The sequence below is a fragment of the Acinonyx jubatus genome, chromosome B4, assembly GCF_027475565.1.
Source record: "Acinonyx jubatus isolate Ajub_Pintada_27869175 chromosome B4, VMU_Ajub_asm_v1.0, whole genome shotgun sequence".
Classification (NCBI taxonomy): Eukaryota; Metazoa; Chordata; class Mammalia; order Carnivora; family Felidae; genus Acinonyx; species Acinonyx jubatus.
The window spans coordinates 90,659,279-90,676,004 of record NC_069387.1 but is presented as its reverse complement, the minus strand read 5'-3'; the positions used below and the strand labels follow the sequence as shown (position 1 = coordinate 90,676,004).

The 16,726-nt window shown below is 41.1% G+C and overlaps 1 long non-coding RNA gene across 7 annotated transcripts in view; it reads left to right on the top strand.

Moving 5' to 3' along the window:
* The window catches only part of LOC113602829 (uncharacterized), a 102,262-nt gene that overhangs the window by 65,797 nt on the left and 19,739 nt on the right, over positions 1–16,726 (top strand). For 5 of the 7 annotated variants that reach the window (XR_008300325.1, XR_008300326.1, XR_008300320.1 and 2 more), the window contains 2 exons: positions 4,514–4,569; positions 8,894–9,111. This is a non-coding gene — a long non-coding RNA (uncharacterized LOC113602829). The remainder of the gene's footprint in view (positions 1–4,513; positions 4,570–8,893; positions 9,112–16,726) is intronic. The other 2 variants (XR_008300323.1, XR_008300322.1) reach the window with 1 other exon arrangement.

The window sequence follows — 16,726 nt, the reverse complement described above, 5'->3', positions numbered from 1 at the left end:
CTCCCCCCTCTTACACTCTTGAACCAGGTTTCCTCACTCACGTTTCAGCCCAGCTCTCTCTCTCTCTCTGGTGCTGTCGTCACCCCATAGTGAAGGGGAAAACTTCCTAGACCATCCCTGGCCTTATAGACTCTACCCTTTAAACCTAAAACTGGGTTGGAGTGGAGTGGGAAGCATTTCCTAGAGAAAAATTAGGTCATCCCCATTCACAAGTGAAGAATCTGAGATCTACTTAGATCAGGTCATTTGGCTGGGAAGTAAAGTAGGGGCAATTTGGACCCAGATTAATTCCTCCTCCAAAATCCCTTCCTCAGAGAGTCTCTCCTTTTCCACTAAAAGAGCTCTGAACTGAACAGGAACCTCTAGAAGACCTGGGATGATACGTTTTACCTTGAAATTCTATAGAAATGTAGCTTTCTATTCTGCAATATATTTGTATTTGTTCTAATAAAGAATTTGATATTTTTTTCCTGCAGGTAAAAGTAATGTCTCAAATACTTGCTATGCTATTATGTTAAATCTTCTTATTCTCGGGGCGCCTGGGTGGCGCAGTCGGTTAAGCGTCCGACTTCAGCTCAGGTCACGATCTCACGGTCCGTGAGTTCGAGCCCCGCACAGGCTCTGGGCTGATGGCTCAGAGCCTGGAGCCTGTTTCCGATTCTGTGTCTCCCTCTCTCTCTGCCCCTCCCCCGTTCATGCTCTGTCTCTTTCTGTCCCAAAAATAAATAAACGTTGAAAAAAAAATTAAAAAAAAAAATCTTCTTATTCTCTAGACTCTGAACCACATCTCCAGGGGGCACATGCACCCCCGTGCCATTGGTGACATGCACATGTCACATTGATGCCATCAATACCGCCATCCTCTTCCTCTACCAGCCTCTCCCTGGCTCCCCCAACCCAGACCGCCAACAGCCACCCCATTGTCAGAAGGCAAAACTTGCCACCTGGGTCTCATGAAACTTGTAAAAAAAATCAATCAATAGAGTAATTCATTGATTTTTTTTTTTACCTTGAAAATAACAGTTGAAAACCCCCAATTGTGAGTTTATTTGTCTGTTTTTTCAGATCAGATAAAGTGAGCTCAAGGCTCAGTCACTCAAACCGTTTTGTCAGCAGAAAGGTGACTAGCCCTAGCCACCGTGGTGGATTTGACTGCTGTACAGTTTTATAGTGTTTATTTCTTGTCATTTGTCTTTTACCCATAACAGACCCTTGTAAAGAAAAAAAGCATTGAACTTTAAGTCGATGTGGAGCCCCAACTTAGAATCATACTATATTAATTCAGCAAGTGCATCACCTGGTTCTTTTCATCAGATACATACGTTACATGCATCTGATCAAAATGTTATATACTGCATCAAGATGTTTCTAGTGCTTTTTTAAAAAAAAATCAATGTTAAAAAAATGCAGCAACTTTTGCACCCAATTTGGCTTTAAACTTAATGGAAATGGAGACCTTGCATATTGGAATATGCTACTTGCAGAGATGTGCTTAAAAATAACAGCCTAACTCTTTCTGTCCTATCAGATAATTATGGCAGGAAAAACAAATTTATTTTAAAATTTCCCAGTTAATTTTTATGGCTCAAATGTTAAGAATGTGAGCATCAGATTTTGAAAAACAAAATTCATCTCTTTTCATGTTGTATTTTTAAATTTCAGTCTACATTTTTAAAAATATGTCTACTCAAAGCATGTCACTTTAAAAATATTGTAACATTTTATACCTTTATTTAAAGAAAGACCTCATATCACTTATTGTTTTTTTGAATTAGAAAAGTAAAACGTATCTTTACACAGTTGAGCATTATGACATTTAAAATTAATTTCAAAAATATAATATTTAAGATTATTTTTTTTTCAGAAAGTTACTTTTTTCTCTCATGCTACATGGAGAACTTTTTAAAGGAAGTGTTTAAGATTTTGAATTAATTTGAAAATGGTTTGGAACTTGGAAACATTTTGCTAATTCTGCTTTCATGTAAATTCATGTCACATGAAGCATATGTTCTTTAAAAGCTTGCCATATTGGAATAACAACCCAAAGAAATGAGTCCCAAATGGTAGAGTGTCCAACCCATAACAGGGAAATATTTGGGTGAAACCCTTTTATCCAATTCTTTTAATCTAACTACAGAGGTGAATATCTACTTCCCAAGCGGTATAGATTATTCTATATTTTTAGCATATTAACCAAAGTTTCAACTGAAGTACCCATATTATAGATATGGGATTCCATATTGTAGGTATACGATGTTGACACACTGTCAGTGTACAGAATTTATAAAGGAAATATTTAAAACCAACTTAAAGAAAATATAAAAACCATATATAAAAAGTGATATTGAGATGCTCAGCCCGACTAAAGATAGGCAAAGGTGAAGGATTTATGAAGAAATTTTCCTCTGTAGAGCTAGCAACATACTATGAGTCCCTACGCCACGCCCTCTACCCACAAGACTCTACCTTAAGCCTATAGAAATGTAGGAATAGGTCGCCTGTTGTTCTGCAGTTTAAGGCAAGGGATGCATGAATGTTTCCCTTAGACAGATGTGGGCCATGGGAGAAAGCCAAAGTAGGGTCAGCAATAGGACCTTCCGCAGTGCTGGAAGAAAACTATCAGCAAGAAGCTGGAGGGGAAAGTTGGATGTCTACCGGTTCCAGAAGAAGTTAAAAACGACTGCTCAAACTCTAGACAAAGCAGTTAGCAAACTTGTTTTGGAAAGAGCCCGATAATAAATAATTTAGGCTTTTAGGGCTGTATGATCTGTGTCACAACTACTCAACTCTCTGTTTGTAGCATGAAAGCAACCATAAACAATCCATAAATAAATACATATGTCTCTGTTGCACTAAAACTTTATTAACAAATACAGGTAGCATGCTGGATGTGGCCCACAGCCATACTTCACCAGCTGTGCTCTAGACTCACCAGCCTGTCCCAAAGGAAGAGGAAGAAAGCAGAGCAGATCCCGGCTGTGGAAAAGTCCATGAAGACCCAGTCTACCCTAGCATCCTGCCATCCTGCTACCCTCGAGGAGTTAGAAACTGACTGGCAAGCTGGAGAGGGAGAGAAGGAAAAGCCAGACGAAGAGATATAAAGAGAGAGCAGCAACCACCCTCTCGTCCCAGGAAGCATCCAGCCTGAGGAAGACTGAGCTGAGAAAGAAGAGAATATTTGAATTAAATCCATTTCAGAGGTCTTGGGCCAAATACACTTAATTTCTGAACTCAGAATGCATTTCCAATTTAAAATGACAATAGACCTGTTTACCTAAGAGTCAAAAAAGTCATGACTGAGGTTGAGAAAAAAGCAAATAAGTTATATGTTGATTTAACCACACTTGCTTTTCCAAAATACTAGGGCGTATACAATCGCAGAGTCCAGCATTTTCTTTTCTTTTCTTTTCTTAGCTGAAGACCCCAGCTATTATGGAGAAACAGGTGGTGACATCACCCACCTCAGTTGCCTTTTGCAAACTCTTGACAAGGAGCTCACCAAAAAGGCCACTCAGCAGTGTGAACGTTTATTGACTCATTGTCCTGTCCAGTTTCTCCAACAGTCCAAGACAGATATTTGGTTAGAGAAGACAACTGGGGATTCTTTTGTCCTGCAATAAATATCATGACCAATTTATGTCTTTCTTCAAGTAAAGTGTGCACATCCACTTAGATGCTTTTAATTTGCCAGCAGGGTCACCTTTCTGAGGGCTCTCGTGCCTTTCCAAGGGCTGCTGGAAAGCTTATCTGTGGCCTGCGATTCAGAGCAAATGGCTAATTATAGGGGGTGCTGATCTTACTCTGCACTGAATGGGGCCCCTGGAGCATTTGCAAGGATCGGTGGAAAGCTTTATTCATTCTCCGCTCTTACACTAGCGAAGACAACAGTATGAAAATCCATCTGACTTTTGTTAAGACATCTGATTTGTTGGAACTGAAAGGGTTTTTAAAGCAAATGGTGTCATCTTCTATTGATCTTAGTGCCTTTGTGCTATGCATGTTATGTCATCAGATTATCTAACTCATTCATCCACCTTTTCCAAAATGTGTGACTCCTCTTCATTGTCTCCAACTGCTACCACACAGTCACACTTTTCCTGATAATGGTATAATTCTATTATGGTATTTCCTGGTGTTTTGCTTTGTGTTTGATCACAGCGAAGTTCTCTTCTTAACGTATTAGCTGCCACTAGGGAGCATGGATACGTGTCTATCTCCTGATTTATACAGTTCTCACAGGTGTAATATGCATTACAGGTGTCATATGCATCACATTTACTTGGATAATTTTTCTTCTTTTAAAATTCCATAACATCCACCCAAGAAATGGCGATGAGAAAAAGAGTGAGAGAGAGAGAGAGAGAGGAGGTTGATGGTTATGTGAATCTTGGTTGACTGCCAACTCCAATAGTCATTTTATTTTTGAGAATTTTATATATATGCAACAGCAATTATTTATCTAAAGTTAGTAGTGAATTGGGTTTTTACCCCCTCTTTTGCTTTCTTTTTTCAGCACCTCATTGTCATCAAGAATAAAAGACTCTTGGGGTGCCTGGGTGGCTCAGTCAGGTAAGCATCAGACTTTGGCTCAGGTCATGATCTCACATTTTGTGGGTTCGAGCCCCATGTTGGGCTCTGTGCTGACAGCTCAGAACCTGGAGCCTGTTTCAAGTTCTGTATCTCCCTTTTTCTCTCTGTCTCTCTCTCTCCCAAAAATGAATAAACATTTAAAAAATTGATTTTAAAAAAAAGAATAAAAGACTCTTAATCAAAACTGAACTTTTGTCTTCAAAATGTTGGATTATGTGGAAAACTGTCAGAGTGCTATTTTCAGGTTTGAGTTATAAATACCATTCTTAATGAAAGGAAAATTAGGTAAGTTCAGCCTTTCACACTATTCAACATTTCTTTTCTCATTTTCATTCAACAAATACGTAGGGAGAGCCCACCACATTTGAGAAAATGTGGGAAAATACTAGGCCTTGGGATATGACAGAGAAAGAGACAAGGCCAAGAACAGTATTAGAGGGTGATCAATGTTATGCCAGGATGCAAAAGTAGGAGGAGGTAAGAGAGTGACTTTGTAGTAAACTTAGATTGAGTGGGTCTAGGAAAGGCCTCTCTTTGAAGGTAAATTAACACTGGGGATGCCTGAGTGGCTCAGTCTGGTTGAGCATCCGCCTCTTGATTTGGCTCAGGTCATGATCCCAGGGTCGTGGGATTGAGCCCCACATGGGGCTCTGCACTGAGCATGGAGCCTGCTTGAGATTCTCTGTCTCCCTCCCTCTGCCCTTCTCCCCAACTCGTGCTCTCTCTCTCTCTCTCTATCTCTCTTTCTCTCTCTCTCTCAAATAAAAAGAAGAAAAAATAAAGTTGATCTGTGTGATGAGAAACAGTCATGCAAAGATCAAGGAATAATAAACACATTCCAGAGAAAGATGTTAATGCAAAGCACCTACAGTAGGAACCAATTTCAGGGAGCCAAAAGAAGCTTAGTGTGGCTGGAGAGTTGTTGCTGATGTGAAGATGCTAAAAGTTGAGCACAGGGTCATAAGATGAGGCCTTCCTAAGAAGGGATAAAGACTGGATTTTTTTCCCCCAAGTTTTAGAAGAACTCAGACAAGAAGGGTATTTAAGTCGGAAGAATAACATAACCATAATCTGATCTACCATGTTTTAATATTGTGTTGTGGCTGCAATGGGAAGAATGGATGATGAGACAAGATAGAGAATTAATATGGAAACTGTTATATTCCTCCAGAGAAGAGATGATGATGTCTTGGATTAGGGGATAGTAAAGATGTAGAAAAGTAGAAGAATGCAGGATAGATTTTGAAGTAGAATTGGTAGATCTTTCCGAGAGATAAATGTTGGAGTAAAGGAAATAGAGGAAACAAGGATAATGCCTAGATTTTTGTCATGCCCAACAGGATGGGGTAGTGGTGCCACTTACTGCAATGGGACCTAAGGAATAGGAGCAGAGTGAAGAGGTCCACAAAGAATGGTTGTTTTAGTGGTATTAGGTTTAAAATATCCTCTGGAGGAGTCCCTGTGGGGCTCAGCCGGTTGAGCATCTGACTCCTGATGTTGTCTCAGGTCATGATCTCACAGTCATGAGATTGTGGCATGTGTTGGGCTCTGCACCGACAGCTTGGGGTTCTGTCTCTCCTCCTCCCCTACTCACTCTAAATAAATAAATAAATAAATAAACAAACATTTAAAAATAAATAAAATATCATCTGGAAACCCAAGTGGAGTCGCCAGGCAAACAGACAGATTTTGGGGAAGTCTGTGCTGGAAATAAGTATTTAAGGGTGATGAGTATAGAAATAGTATTTGATGCCAAGAGGATAGTTGAAGTCACCAAAGGAGAGAAGAACAGAAAGAAAAGTAAAGAAGAAATCCAAGGTCCAATTGTTTATATTAAGAAGAAAGAAGCTCTATCAAAGGAGCCTGCAGAAAGGTAGCCAGCAAAAAGAAAAACCAAGCAAATGTGGTGCCACAGAAGCCAGAAAAAGAAAGTGTCCTCTAAAGAAAGAAGGAACCAACTGTACCTAAAGCTGTGGAGATGCCAAGTAAGGGAAGGGAAGAAGGGTGACCATCATAACCAGTAAGCAGCACAGATGGCACTGGCGAGTAGTTCCAGAACAGCCTCGATGGAGGGGTCAGGTCAGAAGCCCAGTAAAATGGGGATGATGTCCTTAACCACAGAAAAGTCACTTAGGACGTTTCACTGAAAAGAGAAACAGAGTAATAAGGAAGTAATGGAGGGTAATTTTGTCCCAACAAATATTTATTGGCCAAGTGCTAAGTGTAAGGTGCTGTGCTAAGTACTGCTAGGGAACAGAAAGGTGAATACCACATAGTGCCTGTTTTAAAAAGTCTCACAATGGTTGGTAAAGCATTGGGAGAGTATTAACAGTCACCTAGATTTGTTATCTATTGCTGTAATACTACATAACAAAGTGTCCCCAAACTCAAACGCAGCAAGCATTTATTATTGTTCATAAGCCAGGTGGGGGGTTCTGCTGATCCAAGTCTGGCTCAGTTACTCGGGGATGGGCTTGTTCACATGCCTGTGCTCAGGTCCCTTCCAGTGCCAGGACCTTTGTGAGCATGAGAGTCACATACCCATGAGACTGGCCTTGACCACTAGTCTGGAAGAAGACCACGTGCCAAAAAAAAGAATGGGGCCAGCATCCAAAGAGGAACAGAGATAATCACTGAAGAGTCTTAACAGTACCATTGAGCCTGAATCCAAACATACCTGGTGTTTCCATCCTAGACTTGCTAGTCATGGAACCCCAAAACTCTTCCCCTTTATGTTGAATATAATCTGACTTAGGCTCTGTTACTTGCTTGCAACCCAAAGAGTTCTAATACATCCAAGTTAGAATTTTTGGACCTTTAAGAAAAAATATCCACTGATGATATAATCAAAGAGAGATTTTTTTTTTTTTAAGGGGGATTTAGGAAGATTCTTTCTCATAGACTGGTTAGGAGAGATAAGCACCTGCTGAAGGGAAGTCCAGCTGGCAAGAATTTCATAATTTAGTTCCTGAGGATAAAAAAGGAGAATCCCATTTCCCTGTCCCCCCAGCTGATAGTGGGTACACACCAGGGCAGCCGGTTGCTTAGTGCCAGCATCCATTCTGATAAGGAACATCCACATTTTATGATTGTTAAGTATCTTGATGATCACCCTTGCCCATCCCTGCGCTGCAATATATTTTCAATAAAGTGAAATGGCTTCGGAACGTTTGAGAATTCTGTTTTCTGCCTGCCTGTGATGTGTGACCTCAATTTTTTCCACCTTGGATATCAAGATGCAACAGAAATAAATTTGCCTGCAGCCTGGATGAACTGTCTCCCCATGAGAGGGACTGACTTCGCTTGCTCTTCTCCTTTGACCAAGTCGTGCTGAAATAATCAGAACAGACCCGGGCGGAATGCAAATGGCAATAACATCCAGACTGTCAAAGACACAGACAGGAGGCTGACCTCTGGCCACAAAATGCCAGGAGCAGACAGGCAGGAAGGAAGCCAGGAAGAAACAGGGATATGAGTAACTACAAGAATTATGTTGGCGATGCACGATGTGCCACTGGGTCAACTTGTATTATCAACAAAATCCGGAGGGTCATTGTACTGTGGAATACACCCAAAAAGATGGCTGCTCCCCACCCCCAAACACTGTCTTATCCACTGGCTACTTCTCAAACTTCCGCCCCACACGTCATTCTTTCGTCTAAGGAAATAATCAGGCAAACGGGCAGTGACTGAAACTTTATTTATAACAGAAATAATTCAAAAACAGTCTCCATGTGCAGAGCTTCCGGGGCTCGAACTCACAGACCGTGACATCATGACCTGAGCCGGAGTCAGACGCTCCACCGACTGAGCCACCCAGGCGCCCCGAGAATATTGCTGTTTTGAACAAAATCAGAGTGTCTTCATCAGAAAGAATGGATATTCATAAGCAACTTGCTACATCTGTCACACAGCGTAAATTTCCTGAAATACGGGATTGTTTAAGTAACGAACGGTACAGCCACGGGGTGGAATACTCTGCAGCTGTCTGTAGCTATTAGGAAAGATGCCGTAGGAAATTGTATAGTAAATGTTCTACACATTTTAAATGAAAAAAGCAAGGTAAAGAAATGTGAATAATAGGATCATGAGTGCGTGTGCGCATGCATGTATCTCATTCATGCACGTGAAATATTTGAAAGGATGTATAAGAAAGTGTTATCAGTAGTTACTTTTGGAAGATGAGACTGAAAAAGAGTATGACATTCACTTTTCACTTAAATCCATGCTATTTCTTTTGCAATTGGAATCAGAATTTCTTGATATGAAAATATTCCATTCAAATCTGGTAACTTGCTTCCAGATAGGTCTAAATATAACAACATTCTGGGAAATTTTGCCTCAGCCCTGTCCTCTGAGATCATTAGCAAGAAGTGTGTTCACCATGATTCCAGTTCAGCAAAGAAGGCTCATCAGAAGAAGGAAGCACACCCCCCAGGTGAGACTCCATCTCAGAGAGAAGATACCCAAGGTTTGGAGGGCAGCATATCCAGTCTGCTCCACGTTACCCTTTTCTTTAAGGTAAGAAGTATGTTCTTGTTTCTAAATTCACTTGATGATCTGATGTGTTTGTATTCACCCTGATGAAAGTCCTCCTTTGTATTGAAGTTAAAAATCCTCTGTGTATCCCATAATTCTAGTTCTTTTGAGCTGGTAAGAAGTTGGTCACCATCTTCCTCCATGTTGTAATTGAAAACTGGGTGCTTCTAGACGGCTAAAGAAATTAAATGTGTATACCCAGGATTCAAAAAACTAAACCATGGCAACTCAGATGAAAGCCTAACATTTCTTTTGTGTTTTATGTTAACAATTTGTGAGAATTTTGCACTCTCATCATATAGCTATGACAGAGTCACACAAAAATGATCTTCTCCCAGGGCACCTGGGTGGCTCAGTCGGTTAAGTGGACAACTCTTGGTTTGGGCTCAGGTCATGATCTCGTGGCTTCGTGGGTTTGAGCCCCACATCAGGCTCTGTGCTGGTGGCTCAGAGTCTGCTTGGGATTCTCTCCCTCTCTCTCTCTCTCTCTGCTCCTTCCACACTTGTGCTATCTCTGTCTCTCTCAAAATAAATAAACTTAAAAAAATAATCTTCTCCCCCACACTGATATTTACATAAATTGATGCCCTGGGAAGATGTGTCATGTCTTTGCAAAGACCACCTTCAAAACTATATTCCCACAGATTATGCTTCCATATGACCGCACCCCACAGACTTCTCAACTTTTCAGTCAACCACCCCGATTCTCTTAACCCATGTACATGGGCCTCAACTCTTCAGTCCTTCACATGTTTCCATCATTTTTCTCCAAAGCCTATTCTTAAAACATGGTGCTCAAAAATTCACTGCAGCACCCCAATGAAATGTTGTTTTAAAAGGCCCATACTCATGACCCCCTCTTTCTCTCCCCTTATTTGTACACCCCCTACTTATTTGTACCTCTGTACTTCCTGGATAAAAAAAATGAAAGCACTGAAAAATCAAATCAATTAGTATTACTGAGCCTCTCCACTAAAGACTCATGTGCCATTGTATGGTGCACCACAGGATTAACATGCCAGAATGAAGATACTGGAAGAATAAACTAGAAAAGTCCAAGAGAATTTTTAATAGACTTCATGAGTTATAGAATAGAAAAGTGGACAGAAGTCAGTAAGAGATATAGGAAATCAAGCAAGTATTGCATAAAGTGACAACCAAATGGTAAGTTTCTAATACCTGGCATCAGGGCCAATCTGCCCATTGCTTCCCAGCCTGAGTGAGAGGGCACCCCAAGAAGTCTCCTTTGTTCCCTGAGCAATACCAGGCCATCCTGCCTGGCCACACCCCACACTCATATTTTCTAGCCTGTTCTGATGACTCCAGCATCAGACATCTCTTGTAAGCTGCTGCCTCTGACCTCCTTACTTTGTCCAATGCCAGATATTATAGCTTCTCTCATAGCGAACTTGGTTCCCTGAAAGTGCATTCACCCCTCAAATTACATTTGCTCCAGAGAACATCCAGGCATTGTCCAGCATGTCCCCCAGACAAAATCCAGGCTGGAACTAGCCAGTAAGATTGAAGTTGCTTCTGGGATGGTGTCAGGCCCTGAAGAGAACTGAACAGTGGTCTGGCAAAATTTCCAGCATATTTTAAAAGGGAAATGTTTTTGTCCAGATATACATAGTTGGATTTGAATAATGCACATATAATAGAACTGGAAATGTGTGAAGGATTTGGATAGAAGCTAGGAAAGAATAAGCATAGAATAAATATAAGGCAAAACATGCTTTGAACCTTTCATTGTAGGTGGAAATTTTTATTTGGTTGTAAAGAAAAAGTTTCTGACTCTCAGGTCAAAAAATAAGAAGAAATGTTTCAGATGATGAGTGTCTTTCCCTGAAAACCCTTTAAATAAGATCTTTGCTATCCAGAAGCCAGAGTATACAGTAGATCGGTGGTCCCCAAATCTACTTAATTAATAGCATCAGTAAAGGAGATTTTAAATGCAGATTTCAGATTTAATGAATCAGAATCTTAAAGGAGAACCAGGAAACTTATTTCTAAATCTAAACATCTAAATCTAAATCTGTTTCTCGTAATTGTCCAGGTTTGGGAGCCATTGTGAGTATGACATCCTATTGAACCTTCCAGAGCTAAGATCAAAATTTTGTTTAATTTTTTTAATGTCTATTTATTTATTTTGGGAGAGAGAGAGATAGAGAGTGTGCGCTAGCAAGGGAGGGGCAGAGGGAGAGAAAGAATCCCAAGCAGGCTCCGCACTGCCAGCACAGAGCCCGATGCAGAACTCAAAGTCGTAAACTATGACATAGCCCATGACCTGAGCCAAAATCAGGAGTTGGACACTTAATTGACTGAGCCACCTAGGCACTCCATAGTTTCAAACTTTTTGTTCTCTAGGGCTGCTCAGTAGTTAACAGGTTTTTGTCTTGCTTTATTGAACTTTTAAATAATAATCCCTGCTTTTGATCAAGCCTAATGTCATACACTTTGGAGTATGTTTGCCCCACTTACAACAATTCTTCCTTCTCTAAGAACTTCCCAATCTATCGGGAGGACCCAGCAGACCTTTTTATATGATACAACTGAATTCCCTGGTCTCAGTTTAGTGGAGTGGGAATGTTCCAAGCTGAGCAAGTGAGAAGCCCCAACCTCCTAGAAATCTGAAATTGGGAGCAAGAATGAAAGTTGGTCCCTCAGTGTGGCTAGACCTTGTGAACATGGAAACTGCTGGCTGCCATCTTCCACTGGGCTGAGACACAGGAAAAGCTGTTCCCCAAGAAAGAAGGCAACAGATGCACAGAAAGAAGCAAGAGACCAGAGAGAGTACTCAGGATTTCCCACAGGTTTCCAGGCAACTATTGCAACCTTCCCAAGGCCCAGCTGCATTCTAGCCCTTGGGTTCCATAAGCCACCCCTCTTTCTTATAATTATTTTGGCTATTCTAAAGATAGCAACCTGCAGCAAGGGATCTACCTAATGTGCCTACTTACACTTGATAATGAATGACATATTCTCGAGACAAGAGACGTTCCGTGTCCCTCCCCCTATGGTGACTGAAGTCATTCTTTTTCCAACTATAACCGTTCGGATGACATATGACAGCTTCCTTTACATTTGAAGATCTATATGCACAACATGTGTCTGTGAATACTGATATGATTGAAAAAATCAGCTATGTTCTTTATTAATATGGAAAAAATGCCCAAACGTGGTCTGATTACAAAAATCATTTTATAAGATTATTTACAAATTCTTCTGGGGAAAAATTACCATTCCTGAATAAAAATGCTTAAAGGATTTTCTGATAAACTTTAATTAGCCTCAGATCTCTTCTGGGAACTTGCTACTCACACTTTCAGTTCTCTGTCAGGAATCAAATGGTATTTAACCAGACATTGTTTTTGTTTATTCCTGTCAAACAAAGACTATCCAGCCATTCTCTTTTCCTAGAAAACATTCTTACCGAAAGAATATCTTTGCATTGGTAAGATCTCTTTGCTTGTAGCAGGTGTGAAATGAAATTTAATGCCAGCTCATAGCAAAATTGTCTGAAAATTTAAAAAATCATTTGGTTGGGTCTTTATAAAGGCCTTTTTAATTTATTGCCGAAGTTTACATTAGCCAATTGGCTGTGACTTTACTTTAGACTGCTTTAGAGAAGTCTTGTATTGCGTTGTTCAGAAACATCCGATTTACTTTTGATACTGGATTAGAATATTTGCTGTCCTTTTAGAGCTCTTCAAAATCCTGCTGCTATATCATTTGAAATGCTTCAGAACTATGCCTAAAATTTTTGCCTGTCCCCAGCTCTCTCACCTTTACCCCTTGCTCATTTAGAGAGTGGTTTGGCATCTGGTACAACTAATTTGCTCCTTCCAGAAAAAATCCTTTCTGGCATTACTTAGATCCTGATTGCTGGGCATATTACAAAACAACACTCTCCTTTTCTTTTGCCAAATAATGTATGTGTGTGTTCATTCATTACTTCACATCTTTATTAGTATCCAAAATGTGCAAAGTATCCTTTACATTTCCTGTCCTCGAGAAGCTGAGGGAATAGATGATAGAAAAACAAACTCAGCCAGGCAACAAATGCAGACCACCTCATGTTTCAGAATGGCTTTGCGCTTAAACACATCAGATGACATCTAAGAAAATTTTTAAATATTGAAAAGAAATGTATAAATGTACTGACGTCTTTCAAATAAGCAACTAACAGACCTGACAGTGTACAACCCAAAGCAGCTGTCCTAAGGATCCTTTCCTCAAAACCCTTCAGTGTCTGCTTCCTTTAAATCTATTCCCCTATCCCAATTCCAGCAAGGGGTTAGTTACCTTTTTCTTTCTCTCTCTCAATCCCCTTACCTTAGTCTAACATCCCAAACTAGACCTGTTCTTTCAGAAGTAGCTCCAGGACCTTTGTAGCCATTCAAGATTTTTTGTTGTTGGTGTTTGGCTTTTTTTTTTTTTTTTTTTTGAGCATGTGCAGTTTTATTTTCTTAATGAGTGAAGTCCAAGCCTGGAAGCTGTTCCACCAATCAAATGTCCTTTGCCTTTATTAGCAGGTCCAAGGGAGTCAGCAAGACTGTTTCTACTCACATAACAATAACTCTGTCTCCAGTAGAGCTGTGATGTGATACAACATAGGATAAGGGCCATATACAAGTTCGAAGGTACCAAGGGCATCTAGAAGAGCACAACCTTGTGAGGATTAGCCAAGTTTCATGGGCCAAGGGATGCAAATCAACTCAAAGCTGAGACATGAGTCATGTAGACCACATCAAGCCTGACTAGCACATGGATATAAGACAGGAACTTGCTACACCAGACCTCCCTTTCTGATACTCTGCAGTCTGGCCAAAGCCATTCTATTTGCATGTCTGTCTAGATATTGCAAGTCAATTTGCTGATAGACTGGGCCAAGGTTGTCATGGACCAGCCACATGGAAGAGCATGAAAGAGTTTATGCTAGTAGAGCAACCTACCTGTCCAGAAAGGAGTAAACACAGCAGTCCTGAAAATGCCGCTTTCTAGAAAGGCCTGCTACCAAGCTTGCCCTCTGACTGACACATGGGAACTTGGATTTCAGGACAACTCCCACCATTCCAAGAACTGATACTAATGGCTTACTCTCCAAAATTGTGCAAACCATGTGATCTATGCTGAACACCTGCTTTCTTTCTGGGAGTCTAGAATTTTAGTGTATGCTAAGGAAAGTAAGCCTATGTGACCAGTTTCCAGCAAGAATCCTGGACATTGAGTCTCTAGTGAGCTTTGCTGGTCACAGCTCATTGCTGAGGAAATCAGGTACAAGGAAAAGTTAAGATGGCAGAGAAGTAGGGGGACTCTGGGCTTTCCTTGTCCCTCAAACACAGCTGTGTTCAGATCAGATCGCTTGGAATACCCAGAAAATCGATCTGCGGACTGACAGAGGGATCTCCACAGTTGGAGGGAGACAGCTTGGTAGGTATGAGGTGTGTGGAAGTGAATTGGGGGAGAGAAAAATGGCAGTGCTGTGGAGGAGAGGGAACCTTCTGTGGAAAGACAAAAGGGAGAGAAAGAGAAGGGGTTGAGAAAGTGTGGCATTGAGTCAGCACAAGAGGAAAACCTCTCTAGACCACAGAGAAGTACTGAGTGTCCCAGTTATTTTTTTTTGCAAATGGCATTTGAAGCTCAAACCCTAATGTTTGAGTTCTGCAACTTTCTCTGGAGCAGAGCCGTGTATGTGCATTCCTGGGGAGGAGGGTGCTGGCCCTGAAGAGCATAGCAGGGTGTAGCAGTCTCAAGGGTGCACTGAGAGAGAATAGTCCCCTTCCTGGAGGACTTTTGGAAGAAGGTTTATTGCCTTCCAAGGACAAAAGACACTGCAGGCACTTTCATCAGCAGGGTGCAGAGGCACACCCAGAGAGAATATAACCTTTGCTGCTTTCAGCAGTGCTACACCATAGATTTCATGCACTGTGCAGGTGTGGGGCTGTTTCTCAGGGACAGAAGACTTCACATAGCATAGAGGGGCCCTACTCTGGAGGAGGGAGTCCTTTAAGATTCTTTTTCAGTTTATTTATTTGGAGAAAGAGGGACAGAGAGAGCATGAGCAGGGGAGGGGCAGAGAGAGAGGGAGAGAGAGAGAATCCCAAGCAGGCTCCCCACTGTCAGCACAGAGCCTAACGTGGGGCTCAAAGTCATAAGCTGTGAGATGATGACCTGAGCTCAAATCAAGAGTCATTCGCTTAACCAACTGAGCCACCCAGGTGCCCCATAAGATTTTGGGTTTTGAATTCTAGCCACCCACCAAGGAAAAAACGCAGGAGAGTTGTGGCTCAGGGTGAGCTTACTGCCCTCGCTATTCTGTGACGTCTGTCTGAACAGAAGGTGTATGAGATCCACAGTCAGAGAGGAGACAAGATTGGGGAGGCACAATTTTCCCCCAATACCAGCACGGTGGGAATTCAGAGAGCAACACAGTGGTTGCCCATGGAGGCAGAACCCACTTATGCCAAACCCCAAATCCACTCACCCCCATGCCTGGCAACTGCTTATTTACTGGGGCAAGACTGACTCTAAGCCAAAGCAGCAGACCTCTCCTCTAGAAGACCAGCGACTCCAACACCCCCCATGAACCAAGTGCACTGAAAATCCGGAACTTCAAAATGACACCTATAGTTCTTTTTGCTTTGTTTCTTTCTTCTTCTCTTTTTTCTTCTTGAATCAGTCTTCTAGTTTCTTATTTGTTTTTTTTTTTTTTATTTCCTTTTTTTCTTTTTTTGGATTAGACTTTTTTTTTCTTTTTTTGTTTGTTTTTCTTTTCTTCTTCTTTTTTCTTTCTTCTTCTTTGGAATAATCCTTATAGTTTTTTGATTCTCTGATATTTTTTGTCCCCTTTCCTTTTCTCTTTTGTAAGGATCAGGCTTTCTCCCCAATGTTTTTTCCAGGGGTACTTCAACAAACAAATCAAAGCACACCTAGTTAAAGGTCCAAACGCTCCACCACTGCAAGGAAGGAGGAGCTCTGCAGAGGACTGACCATGAGAAAGAGCAGCCAAAATGCAACAGCAGAGTGCACACAGCAAGTGCCAGAAACACTTTCTGAAGTTCCAGGCCCTGGACAGTGTATGAAGCCTTTTTAATATAGCAGTACTCTCAGGTGCAGGAAACATAACAGGCTTTTAAAACACACAAAAGACAGATGTAGCCAAATGATAAGATGGAGGAACCCCTCCCACCCACCCGCCCTCCCCACACACACACATAAAGTAAGGCCAAGAATAAGTCACAGCCAGGGACTGGCTCAAAAAAGATCTAAGCAATATAGCTGAACAAGAATTTAGAACAACAGTCATAAGACTCTTAGCTGGGCCTGAAAAAAAACATAGAAGACACCAGAGAAACACATGCTACAGAGAGCAAAGACCTAAGAACTAGTCAGGATAAAATAAAAAATACTATAAGTGAGATGCAAAACAAATGGAATACAGTGACAATGAGGATTAAAGAAGCAGAGGAGAGAAGAGGTAAAATAGAAGATAAAATTATGGAAAATAATGAAGTTGAAACAAAGAGGGAACAGAAGTTAGTAAGTCATGAGGGGAGACTTAGGGAACTAAGTGATTCCATGAAATGAAGCAATATCC